Source organism: Monopterus albus, unplaced genomic scaffold (assembly GCF_001952655.1).
Source record: "Monopterus albus unplaced genomic scaffold, M_albus_1.0 scaffold292.1, whole genome shotgun sequence".
Lineage (NCBI taxonomy): Eukaryota > Metazoa > Chordata > Actinopteri > Synbranchiformes > Synbranchidae > Monopterus > Monopterus albus.
The window spans coordinates 897,602-911,151 of NW_018128172.1; the positions used below are offsets into that span (position 1 = coordinate 897,602).

General features: G+C 43.8%; 1 long non-coding RNA gene across 3 annotated transcripts in view; it reads left to right on the forward strand.

Moving 5' to 3' along the window:
• The window catches only part of LOC109973447 (uncharacterized), a 33,789-nt gene extending 26,851 nt beyond the window's left edge, over positions 1-6,938 (forward strand). For all 3 annotated transcript variants that reach the window (XR_002276825.1, XR_002276824.1, XR_002276826.1), the window contains 2 exons: positions 1,835-2,041; positions 4,087-6,938. This is a non-coding gene — a long non-coding RNA (uncharacterized LOC109973447). The remainder of the gene's footprint in view (positions 1-1,834; positions 2,042-4,086) is intronic.
• The last annotated feature ends 6,612 nt before the right edge of the window (positions 6,939-13,550 follow it).

Genomic DNA, 13,550 nt, shown 5'->3' on the forward strand with positions numbered 1-13,550 from the left:
TCCTCAGCCCTAAACCATCATGGGTTGATCTGACCATAGCATATTTTTAGCTAAATTCTAGATAATAGACAAGATCTATTAATAATAACCCTCAAAGAAAGTCATGTCTTTATTTTTTTAAACCTTCAGTGTCCCACACAGGAATTCACAGCTGAGGTGAAGTCAGGTGAACTTTGTTCAATGAGGAATTAGTCCAGTCTTCATTAATATTGATTCTTTGTGTACGTAGTTTTGTTTGTTGAACCTTGTACCTATTTTAGACAGTATCTTCCACAGTCAGCGTGACGCTAACTGGCATCTGAATCCAGAGACTCTGATGCCTTGTGTATGATTATAGAAGTGTGGCTGTGTTCAAACTGTCTCCCTCTAGAATGACTGATAAAGTGTGTGTGCACTCCTATATCCCAAATGATGCAGTGTGACCCAGTGACCTCTTGCTACCCTGTTTCTGTCACTAGCATCCATATTTTTAACTTTGACACTTCTGACCTACCTTATATTCATCTGGGTCTCCTTCTGCCACATAGACAACCTCCAGTTTGTAAAGAACATTTTACAGTTCTGACTTCTTTAAGTGTTCCCATTAAAGCCAGTTGTGTGTATTTACTGAGAAGCTAAACTCACACATACACTGTGTGTATGAGGAAATGAATGGAATTAGAAAACAACAGAAACAGTTCTTCTGGTTCTAACCTGAGTCTCGGTGCCTGCAGTCCACATGTCAAAGTGTGACAAGACGCCAATTTCCTGTTGGAGACAGATTATGTGAGATAAACCTTTTCCTACCTTCCAGAAAGCTACTAGTTTCAGATCGTGCCAGTGCAGTATATGCAAATCAAGCAGCAGAGACTTGAAACCTGTGTCGACCATCGTGTGTGTCTCCCTTATTCATTTTTCTACAGGTTTTTTCCATCGTGAGGTAATGTAGTTATAAGAAGGGACTGTTTGGAAACAGTAAATTCATGAAATATGAGCAGGTGTTACCAAAAAGCTAAAGTGTTCCTCAAAGGTTTGCTGTCAGAAATAACAGATTTCCTGCTGCTGTTCAGCTGCTGGTTCTCTGGGTTTCAGAATCATCACTGCAAGATTAATTATCTGCAGCAAGTTTTGACAAATAGGTTTTTACAGCACACTGGAGTTTATTATTCTAAAACTTGTGCCTTGGTAGTACTCTTCAGCAGTATCCACTGGAGGAAGTGCATTTACTTCATTACTGAATACAATACTTGAGTACAGTTTTGAGGTACTTGTACTTTACAAGAGTATTTCCATTTTATGCTACTTTATACCTGCACTTCACTACATTTCAGAGGTGTAATATTGTGCTTTTTACTGCTCTACATATACCTGAAAGTTACTTTTCAAGTTTAAAATTCTCATTAAAATATTAGGATACGGTTTTAAAATGCAATACAATAGCAGAGTATTCATATAAGTAATAGGTTCAAATGCACAGTCTTTCACAAAAGTAAAGATTGAAGAGAAACAACAACAAAAACAAACTATTTTGTAGAGAACTTTTAGTTTTCATTTCCTGTCTTCATGTCATGACTCCTCAGTGGTTCCACTGATGTATAAAGTAGTCACCAGCAGATAAACATAGAAATGATAATGTAATGTACTGTATGATGGTGATATCAGTCACAGGCTGTACTTTTATTTCCTTAATAGTACTTCAGTACTTGAGTAGGATTTTGAATGCTGGACTCTTATTTAAAAAGGAGCATTTCTAGAGTGTTGTAGTTGTATGTGGGTGAAGTTTTGGAGTACTTCTTCCAGCAGTGCGAGTGCCAGTGTCTACACCATCACTACCACTGTGGCTCTTTGTTTTCAGTCTCTGAGGATCCTACGTGCAGGACTCTCCCTCTCCGCCAGCAGAGTGACTCATGCCAGGTGAGCTCCTCCTCCTCCTGTGCGTTCTCCAGCCCAGTCAGTGCCTGTGCTCCCCTTGGACCACACGGGAGTCAGACCACCGCAGCGAGGATATCAGACCACCAGAGATGCTGAGGACAAGAGCGGCCGTGGAGAGAGTGCTTTAGGAGTGAGTATATGAAGTGTAGATGCAGGCACAGGGGCAGACCCGGACCTCCATGTTGGACATCACTGAACAATGCTGCTCACTTTCATCTGACAGGGAAGATTATTTCAAGCTCTTTATTCCCCCCCCCCACCCCCACCCAGACACCAGATGAGTCGTAGAGAGTGTTAATTATTGTTCACTGCACATACTGGGCTTGTGGTTCACCATAAAGCTGAAGTGGTTAACCAGGCTGATGTAGCACGGTAACTTGAGTTGAGATAGTCATGAAACATACTGTGTGCGAATGTGTATCTGTGTTGTGTTTGTGTTGTTGTGGGTTTATAAGACAAAGAAATCACCCATTGAGCATCAGGGGAGATGATATTCACTCCCTCACATCAGTCTCTGATGGTGCCATCACTCCAAACACAGTATGCACCTCATTGTGAGTCTGAGTGTGTTTGCTTACTTGTAAATGATGTAAATCAACAAACATTATTTTCATATGTGAGTCCTTCAGTGAGTCGCACGATCTTCATCCTTGTGAATCACATGGATGAGTCATGGGTGAAAACCCAGGGGCCAACTGTGGGCACTGTCTCACACTAGGGGGCCTCTTGAACAGGACACTGGAGTCAGCCTGCTTTCTGTTTACAGCAAACCTGTCTAACCTCCTGACACTACCATGAAACTGGATGGCCAGGAGAAACCCTTAAAGTACCCATAGAACACTTTGATCAGAATTTATTCCAGCTAACTGTTAGCGTACCTGTTGTAACAGTTAGACAGGATAACAGCACCAGATTTACTGTTGCTTTACAATGATGGTAATGTTTCAAACAATGGGCCCATGATTTTAGATAGAGTAAGCAAAAGCAGGTCTCTCGGTTCTAGCACTGGACTGTGAAACTGTCACCAGCAGTTTAACCGCTGTAGCAGGCTAGCTCAAGTTAGCTACACAGATGAAAGTGTGTCCCTGAGTGAGTTGGAGACGTCATCAGAAGATGACTTTTTAATATTCTAACAGATGAATTTTTATAGGAGAAAACTGTAAGTGGGTTTATAATATGCAGTCGATGGCTACATACATGTGCCGATGCCCCTGGTAGAAAGTTGGCACCATCTCCAGTGAATGATCCATGAAGACATGGACATAAAGGAAAAATAATGCAGGGTAGAGCTAGCACTAGCACCCCAGCTAGAGTAGTGTAATAAAAACACAGTGTTCTTTAATTTGTGCAATGGCTTGAAAGCTTAGAAAAACATTTGGATGGGCAACATAGTCATCAGATTTAAGCTAGCTAACCACAACCTTAGCTAACGCCAGTTTGGCAAGTTTTAGTTTCACCAAACCAAAAAGCAGGACAGCTAAAATGTTGCTAGATTTGACAATGGTTGCTTTTTTTGAAGGGGTCTTAAATCTCACGACATCCAGCGAGAAAATCGCTATGGTGGTAACAGTGGCAGCAATCGTTACTGTGAGCTCTGATATACTGACTCCAGGTATTTTTCAAGACCTATAGCCTCATATGATAAAATAAACACTTAGCTAATGATATGCCCCTTGCCTTTAGAAGAAACACCGGGTTAATACCGTAGGTAGTAAGCTAACATTTTCGCTAAAAGCTAACCACATGGCTCCAAGGCCTGAACCCATAGTTTTGAGAGACACTGAGGTTTTCAGGTTCAGGTCAGGTCGGGGTTAGAGAAAAGGGCTGTGCAATGCAAGATGTCACTGAGTGTCCTCACAGCTATAGTAGTACCAACACAGCTGCACACAGCAAAAGAGGGAGGAAGCAAGTAAAAGACAGATAACTAACTGAGGAAGTTAAACAGCCAGATAAGACTTCATGACTTTCTAGAGGAAATGCAGGCAGAGCAGTAAAAGTTGTAAAACGAAAAGACTTCTTTTGGAATTTTTGTTTTTAACATTCTCCATGTTCCCTGCTGCTAAATTACAAGGCTCTGCATTAATGACCTCCACATGCACAGATATTAAATTCATTATGGCAATCATGTGCTGTACTCTCTCTGTCTCTTTCTTCCTCTCTCCTGCTCTGAATCAGCCACTGCAGGCTGCAGCTGCCAGCCTCTAATGGCTTCCAGATCTCCATCTCTTCCTCCCTACATTCCCCTTCCCCAGCTCTCTGTTTGTCTGCAGCGTTTCAGATGAACGGGCCAAAGTGGAAGTGGAAATCCGCTGTACTTCAGCCACTGAGTCAGCTAGCAAAGCACCCGTTTGAAGGAAAACCACAAGCAGGGGTTTGGAGAAGTAAAGGATTTGTTTTTCATAAATCACAGTAGAGGCTGTTGGGTGTTTTTATTCAAACGGAAGGTCTTTGATGAGTCTATTAGTTAAATATGTGTTTATACACAAGGGAATACACTCAGAGAAAAGTTGTTTAAGATATTTACCTTGACTGGAAACTGAAAGAAGTTTTTGTGTAACTGCTGTGGGACAGAATTGTGTTATTACCTTAATACAGATATAGCAGTGTATTCTCGTCTGTGTGTGTGTGTGTGTGTGTGTGTGTGGACTAGCTGTACAGAGAGAGAAATCTGTTATAAACATTTCCACTGAAATAGATGTCATTTTTCACTTTCACTGATAAGATGGTTTTAAATTGAGTTTCCATGTAAAGGGGATTTTTGTGTGTGTTTGTTGTAACATCAGTGAAGCACAAACCCTGGAAGAAGGTGGAGGAAGTTGAGCCAGGAAGAGCTGCTGTTATGAATACAGTGTGTGTTAATGAGCGATGATGGACAAAACCCCTCCGGACACATCTGGCACGACTACAGATGGATCCTGTAGGTGACACAGAGTCAATAAGGCCAATGTGGAGCATCCAAACTAGTGAACATGGAGCACACACACACATTTCAGGCCACATGCAGCAATTTGTCAGTTTCTAAGGAACACCTAGCACTAACCAATTCCTGCAGTAAATGTGCCCACATGAAGGAGGACTGTTGGATTAGTTTGAGCTAGGTGTTCCTAATAAACTGACAACTGAGTGTGCACAGACACAACACAAACCGTGTGACCATCTGCCACAGCTAACAGGCCATAGATGTCTGCAAGAGCAAACGCTGCCTTATATCAAGTGCCTGGTGACATTTCAATGGTAACAGCCATCTTTGTGAAGCCGCCAGTTTGTGCGACTGTTGTGATTGCTCATCCTGAGTCAGCAGCAACAGCAGCAGCAGTGAGGCCTCATGTGTCACATCACTCTGGCACAAAGGGCCCAGTAAGACCGAGGCCTCTGTGGTCGAACTGGGAGGAGAGTGCGACGGCCAGCCTTTGTGTTGTGGCCGGTGACATCACGCTCTGTGATGTCTATCATTAAAGCGTGATGACTATCCTGCGTGTGTAGCACTGAACAGTGTGTGCCTCTGCAGCTAAATGGGCCCTAATGGAAGGTTTGAGGGTGTTTTGTGCGGCGTGCGGGGGCCCCACTGGCAGACTCCCTGACCACAGAGGCATATCGATGATCAGTTAGCGGAGGGGAGTGCTGTGAGGTCAAACGACTGACCACACCAAGGCACTGACATAAAAATATGAGGAGAAAGAAAAGCAATAAGGTGCGTGGTTTTCTCTGTTAAGCACTTTCCATTATGGGGTGCTCTGAAAACTGCTGTAAAAGCACCTTATATTTGAGCATGGTCATCATTTTACAAGCATCTGTCAGCATGTTATTGTCACATGAGGTGAAGTTAGCGAGTAATACATTCCCAGGATGGTAGCAGATATCCACTGACTCATCTCTCCCACTGTATTCGACATGAAGCTGTTTAACTCACAGGAACAGACCTGAGTGACGAACTTGGAGCCAGCAGCGGTGCAAGTCGCTGCCTGCTGCTGTTCCATGCTCGCCGTCTTGTTTTCTGGCCAGGGTTCAGAGGACAGGACCCGGAGAGTTGGTGATGCTGACAGACGTGCAGACAGCTGCGACTCTGGTGGTAACGTGCACTGTGAGGTGCTTGTCAGAGTGAAGAGGGCCCATTGAAAGCATGACGGAGCAGTCTGCTGTGCAGGCCCATGCCAAAGGAGGGAGCGCCAGTAGAAAAGAAAAGTGATGTCTCACCAAACTTCCCAAAATCCCCCTCCCTCCCCCTTCCTGGCTTACTGGAAATGGAAAGCTGCTTTTTGTTCTCCAGACCCAGACGTTCATCTTCTTGACAGGCTGCAGGGTCAGGCCCTGGGTTAATGTTTGTCTGTGGGGTCCTTCCATCCCTCCCCATGGGGGACAGGTCTCATTATGTCAGGCGGACATTTGAAAGTTTGTTAGCAGTGCGGGGGAGGTCATGAATAGACAGACTAGTGAAACAGATCTGCCTTTGTTCTGCATGATTTACACTGTGAGGCTGGCATTTACCAACTGCCAGATTAATTCACAGGTAATCTAAAATAGATTAGAGGATCAGTTGAAACGAGCTGCTCAGTTTTAGGTTTCTTGAAGAGGTTTTAATCGACTGCACCGTTCCTAAGCTGTTTTGTTTGGCCTGCGAACTATTTAAAGACATTTATGATCAAACAAGCTATTTGCAAAGTGGTTAAATTCTAATTGTTATGGCATTTATGGTTTCAGCCATGCACATTTGTGGGCCCATAGAGCTTGAACAGCATCCTGCTCCGGTTGAGCTTCCTGTTGGCTCCTTGCACACGTGGTAAGGGTATTTAAAAAAACTAAACCTGTATGATATTCGACCAAATGGATCAAATTCTGATTAACATAATTATAATTATTGGTTTATTTACACATTTGACACACATTGTTCATATGATGATTTATTTCATCATGTCAGTTTACTTTGGTACAGGCTTGAGGTATATGTACATGAGTACTTCACGTCCTGCTCCTTCATCCTGTGACTCCATGTCAGAGACAAACCGTGTACTTTTTACTACACTACATGTACCTGATACCTTCAGGTCCAGAACCAGATGAATCAAACCAAACCCAGTAGAACCATCAGACTCTATTGATCCCAGTAGGAAATCCACCAGCTACCCAGCAGGATGGAAAGTACTTCCCAGTATAAGTATATAAGGTAGTTACCATCAGCTCCACCTTTACCAGCTGCAGCATTAAAGTGATGGACACAGTAATTAGTCACTATGATCCAGTATCAGAGACGTTACTGGGACACGGGCCGTTCTGCTGGATGAGTACTGGTACTGATGGTACTTCAAGTAGATTTGGATGCTGATACTTTAGTACTTTTATTTATAACATTTTGAATGCAGGACTGGTAACAGAGTATTTGTACACAGTGGTATTACCAGTTTTACCTGTGTAAAGGAGATGAATACCTCTTCTGCCACTGTTTTGTTATTTCATTGCAAACTGAATCTTTGACATTTCTGCTGCACTTTTGAACTTGACTGCTGCATGTTATTATTTCATCAGGGAGGCAGTTATCGCACAGATAGCAATAACAGTGCTGTAACTATGAGTGGGAGTGGGAGTGAGCTCACCAGCCCTCTGAGGTTAGAGCGACTTCAGTCTGACCCTGCAACCAGAGCTGAGAGGTCAGGAGGAGCTTTCGCTCCAGCAGTGCGCTAATCCTGCACGACAACTCCCTTGTCAAACTGAACCTTTGTTCATGTTCCTGTAATTATCTCCCAAACCACAGGTGCTATTGCTTCTTCTCTGTGTATGTTTGCTTTGTAGCAGGAGTGTGTGAGAGCTGCGTACCTGTTGGTGTGTGTTTACCTTGTGATAGCCACTTCAAAGAGCTCTGGTTCTGTGCTCACAGTGAGACTCAGCTTCTCAGTCAGCGGCTGGGTTTTGCTGAATGGAGATCAGACAAATGACAAGTTCAGCAGTTGTTTACAGTGGATGATGGAGCCTTCAGACATGAGACAACATGTGGGGTCAGCAGCTTTCTCTGTGTCAGGTCATCAGACTGCCGTGTCTCATCGTCAGTCAGCGGAGCGGCCCCTGTGAGCTGAGGGGATGGCACCTCACCTGTGCCCACATCAGTCACTGTGGGGGCTGTCTGAAGGGATGAGGCTCAGTGGGACACTCCACGTGAGCTTTGTGCTGATGCTGCTGCAGACAGATGTGTGAGCAAACAGCCCAGTGCACCCAGACAGTGGCCACTTTATTAGGTACGCCTGTAAAATTTGGTGCAATCCAATACAACAGCCCTGGCATAGGATTTGTCTTTATCAGGCTCAAAACATTTCAGGTTTGTGTGATGTCAGTTATATGTTTATTATTGAGATCATAGCTAAAGGTAGCATCACAGGTAGCAGTAGATAATACAAAACTGAATCAGAAAGAACAGCATATGTGGTAAACACAGGGTTATATTTAGTTATTTGTCCTAAACAACATGAGAACATGCAGGTGTGAGTGCTCTGTTTCTTGTTACTGCAGGGAGACAATTGCGACAAGGTGAAACGTGTGGGCCTAACAGTTTTCATTAAACTTTGGCTTTAGTTGGACTATTGAATTGTGACCTGCTGTACATTATGCACAGGTGCTTTGTGTAGCAAATCAAAGTGCAATTTAATTTGACATTTCTAGCAGGATTCTGTGCAGCCTTTGTTTGCACTGTGCATGTGAGCCTGAGCTGGTTCTCTGGATGATGTGGATGGGGAAGGACAGAGGTGGATGGGGGGTGAGCCCCCCTCCCCTCTCTCTTAGCAGTGATGAGGTTACCAGTGGAGTTCCAGTCAGGCCAGATGCAGGCGTGTTGATTGTGGTGGACAGGTCCAGCTGAGTCAGATGGAGCGTCACTCTGGGTGAAGGACCGCGGCTTCACTCTGGCCACACTTGTTGACAACCCACTCTGCCCTCAAAGCCTGGCTGTGTAATTTAGGCTATTAGTGTAGGGCATCAATTAACTTAGGCTGCAGAACACTGAGTGCAGGATCGTTTGGGTGTGTTTGCACAGTGTGCAGACCAAAAGAATAGGGAAGTTGTGCAAGGCTGAAGGTGTGGCTGACGTTTTTTTGGCATGTGTTAACAACACATTAGGATCTGGTCTCACACCCAAACGGCTAAGAGTGGTGGCATTTCAGATCACTGCCACTGGTAGGTATCAGAGAATGGCTCACAATTTCTTAATCTTTCTTAATACATGAATCTCATGCAGTATATGTAAACAGAGCTGTCAGCTTATTAGGAACACCCATCTCAGACTAAGTCAGTCTGAGCCCACAGTAAATCCTCCTTCATGAAGATGATAATATTCAGTTTGCTTTCAGACTGTTGATTGGAGTTTGTGGTACATGACAGCTGTATCTGTTATTTAGCCTAACCTCATGGATATAAATATAGTGGACAAAATAATATAAACACTTTTCAGGTGAACCAACGCCTCTGTGAAACAGTCTGAACTCAAACTGAACATTATCACCTTCATGAAGGAGGGTTTACTGCTATTGGGTTCGCCTGACTGAGTGTGAGCTGGGTGTTCCTAATAAACTGATCACAGTACACATTGAAACAGTCATTAATGGCTGTAATTTATTTTTAATCCCTGGCCACTTGGTTTGTCTAGTTCAGTCTGATGGAGCCTCATAATAGCTTCAAATAGTTTCTAATTTGATTCACTTTGACTTCAATCACTGGTAAAAAAAAAAGACTTTTTTAATGAAGGGAGGGGAGAAATGCAGCAACTAATAGTCTCGTTTACTACTGACCCATCACTCATGCCTTCAGACCAACACACAGCTGTACCCAGACTGACAAATATGATAAATCTTAGCTATAACGTCTCCTAAACAGCTGACTCAGGATCTACCTCATGTAATTCCATCTGTACTGTTTACATACTCATTTTGCACATGCACAATTGCACACTCACTGCTGAGTATTTACACTCCACAGCTCCCACGTAGCATATATTCTCTCTGCATTGTTGTATTTTTACTGTGCTTCTTTCCCTTGCTGCTTTAAAGTGCCTTAGATTTGTGATTTTACTGCCTGTTTAGATTTGTGTTACTACTCATCTACTTTATACTTCACTTGTATTTTGTGGCATTCGTGTGGACGGCAAAGTAAGAATTTCATTGTACTGGGAAATACATTTCCTAACTGTGCGTATGACAAATAAACACTCTGACCTTTGATTCATTCTTTGCACTTTTTCCACTGAGTGCTGGTGTTACTAGGATAGCAGGCCTCCCAGCAGGACCAGTGATGCCAGCCGCACACCCTGACAGCGAGAGTCCAGCCACCACCAGCCATGACCAGGACACCATGTCCTGTTCTGCAGAACCCTGTAGGACACCGAGTGTATTTGACAAGGCAAACAGGGTGGAGGGAGGCTACACCTGGAACACAATGCACACACCTATTGCTGTTGTTGATCATGGGTGTTGAGGAGTATTTGCTATTTTGTGAACATGTGCGGGGAGGAGCAGGCTTAAGTAAAGGGCCTCTAACCTGTTATTAGGCCTGCACAGTAATTACTGTGTATATGACCACTAAATAATCCACATTCAGACTCCTTTCAGCCACAGTCTCAGAGGTGATTTTGCCGATACTGTGTAGCCTGCTTGCACATGATGACGGCTGTATGATCTGCTTCTGTTATATCTTTAAAACAAACACAAACTATACCAAGCCTCAAGTACATTCTTGTAAACAACTGGTGTGTAATTGTGAGTGAAACGGCTGCTCCTCTACAGTGAAACTGCAACATGGATTTTAACAAATACTTTCACAGGTCAGTCATAATGAGGCCCACAGTACACAGCAAATTGTACATTTAATACTGTGGCGACCTACGTCGGCTATTGGGGAGGGGTCTGGTGGCAGCGACATGATGCATGGGGGGCATCATGGGAGTTCAATGATGAGTTCAGAGAACAGTTGTTAAAGTGTGTTAAAATGTTCTAATGTGTTACCCTGTTGTGTTTATCTTGATGACTTGTATGTGTTAATGTTTTGCTAGCTGGTTGAGTGCTGTGTTGTTGAACCGTAAGTCTAAGCTGTATGTGTAAAACTGACCCTGTTGGGAATGTGATGTGTGAGTTTGGTTCTGTGTTCTAAATAAATGACCAGAAAGACAGAGTTGCATGTTAGTCATTATGAAGGACACGCCCAAGTGCTACCCAGAGTCATGCGGTGTATGGGACCTGGACTAGGCACTAATTGACAGCATAGGTGCTAGCGCCCTGCTAGCTAGTTTAGCTGCTCAAAGTATAGGTAGTCTCTCTCCTCCACGCCGGGGGTCATTACAATACTTTACACCAGAGTATTCTCAGTAACCCTCAATATGTAAAGGAAAGGATGATTCATTACAGTATATGACAGTCATTTACTGCTATCATTTTAATTTGAAAGACACTTTCAGCTTTTCCCATTTAGGGGTCCCCCACCGAGAATCATCACACTGACGACTTGCATGTTGACATTTGGCACGTGTTTTACACCGGATGCCCTTCATGAAGCAACCCTGATTCAAACCCGGGGCGCAGCAGTGAGAGCACTGCGCTTTAACCACTAGCCTACCAGGGACAGCTACTGCTAGCACTGTAATCATTTATCACAATTAAATTTTGTCCAGTGCTTTGCTTTATGACCTGTCAAACTAGTGACACACATCAGCCTCAGCTGTACTTTTGTGTTAATTAGCACATGTTAGCATGCTAACATTTTAAGCTGAGTGGGCTGAAAAACTAAACACTACACCTGCTAAAAATTAGCATGTTAGCATCATGACGACGGCCATGTTAGCATGTCAACATTAGCATTTAGTTCAAAGCACCTTTGTGCCTAAATAGAGTGTGACAGATCTGCTAGCATCGTTGAAGACTTACAACCTTTATGCTGTTTTTATGTATAAAATACTTATAAAAATGATTCATTTGTGTAAATATCCGTCTTTTTTCTAGTTTTTATAAAGCAGGTCCAGTACAAATCATGTATTTTTCACGAGTCTAGCTCATCACACTGTAATTGTACTGCGTGAAGCAGGCAGTGTGCTTGTTGCTTTTGGGCAGGTCGACCCTCTTAGTATGCTGTCAGCTGCATCCTCCAGAGTCTCAGTGTGTCATTTAATATGCTCAGTATTTCTACTCTCATGTGCACAAGTGTTATGTTAAATCTGTCACTCCAGCACAAAGCAAAGGAACGTCATCACTGTTGTTTTCACAGAGTGAAAACTTCAAATACCTGCATTTGTATCATCTTCTAGGGTTTGCTGCATAAGCTAGTTGCTACTGTGAGCTTAGAGACTCACGTAGTGCACCTGATACACTCAGGGGATTGGCCTCATACATGAGCACACATGGAGGGACTCTCCCTGAGAAAAGGCACTTGTTACCAGCCCACTGTGACTCACTGGCACTGGCCATGTGCTGCTGTTGGTGTGTGTGTCAGGGAGATCAACAGGGTGTGGAGTCAAAAACAGAAAGCGAGACAGAGACGGGGAGAGGGAGCCATCAAAAACACAAACAAGGAGCAGAGCTAAACTCTGGGGGTGCAGTGAGAGCACACCTGTTGTGCAGATGACAGTGATGGTCTGTGTCGGGTGTCTGCTGCCACAGCTGACCCCCCCAGCCTGTGGTTTGATGTTACATTGGGTCGAGTGTGTAAAGAACAGAGTGGGGTTTGACTGCAGCTGCTACAGTTGCCATGAGTCATGTCAAGATTTAGATCAATAAGTATAAGGGTCATTTATAGTGCCTGTTACATAACACGAGTAAAACTTTGCTGTCTGTAAGTGGCACAGACATAGCAGCCAGCGAGTCACCAGAGGAGAGCTGGACCGACCGAACAGAAATGTCTTCAGCACGCGCTGTTCGCTACAGCTCCACTGCTTTTAAAGCCAGTCACTGTGTCTGTGGGTCAACAACTAGCCTGTGTTCATGTGTTTCCAACGGGGAGGTTATTATGGATTCAACTGCAAAATGATAAGATTGTGGAGTCATTTGGTTTGTGGGACTGAAGATAAGATAAGATAAAAGTTTTCCTGTGAAGGAAATCATGTTGTTCTTCCTGGATCTTGCAGCTCAGCTTTATGATGGTGCAACAATATATGGCTGTAGAAACAATCAATTCAGTTAGGATGCAGCTATTCAGTCACTTTAAAGACAATTAGTTAAAACCATCCAGCAGGTGAGGGTATGTGAGCTGTGAGAGACTGACAATGGGTCACATTTTCTCTTGCACTGTCCCTGCTATGGCAAGTTTGTTTAATAGTGATGCTGTAAACCATTATGGAAGCAGATTCATGTTTTGATGGTGCCATCTTAAAAATGCATGACACAATAAGAAATACTTGACTGAAGAAGACTACCTGGCCTAGCCACAGGGAGGAGGTGGCCGAGCCACAGAAGGCCACGGCTCCCTGCTTTCCCCTCCTTTGCTTAGCATGTCTGGACAGTCCGGCTGACCTTATGTCTAGAAAGGTTTCTGATCCAGGGTGTTTCTCACCCACAGCCTCAGGCCCTCCCTTTTGTTTGAGGCCTGTCCATCTCTGCTCTGCGGTTTTGTTATTTTCTTTTTGCTGTAACACCTGGGAAAGCTGCAGGGGAAACAAACTGCTGCCGGCATTCCAGCACATT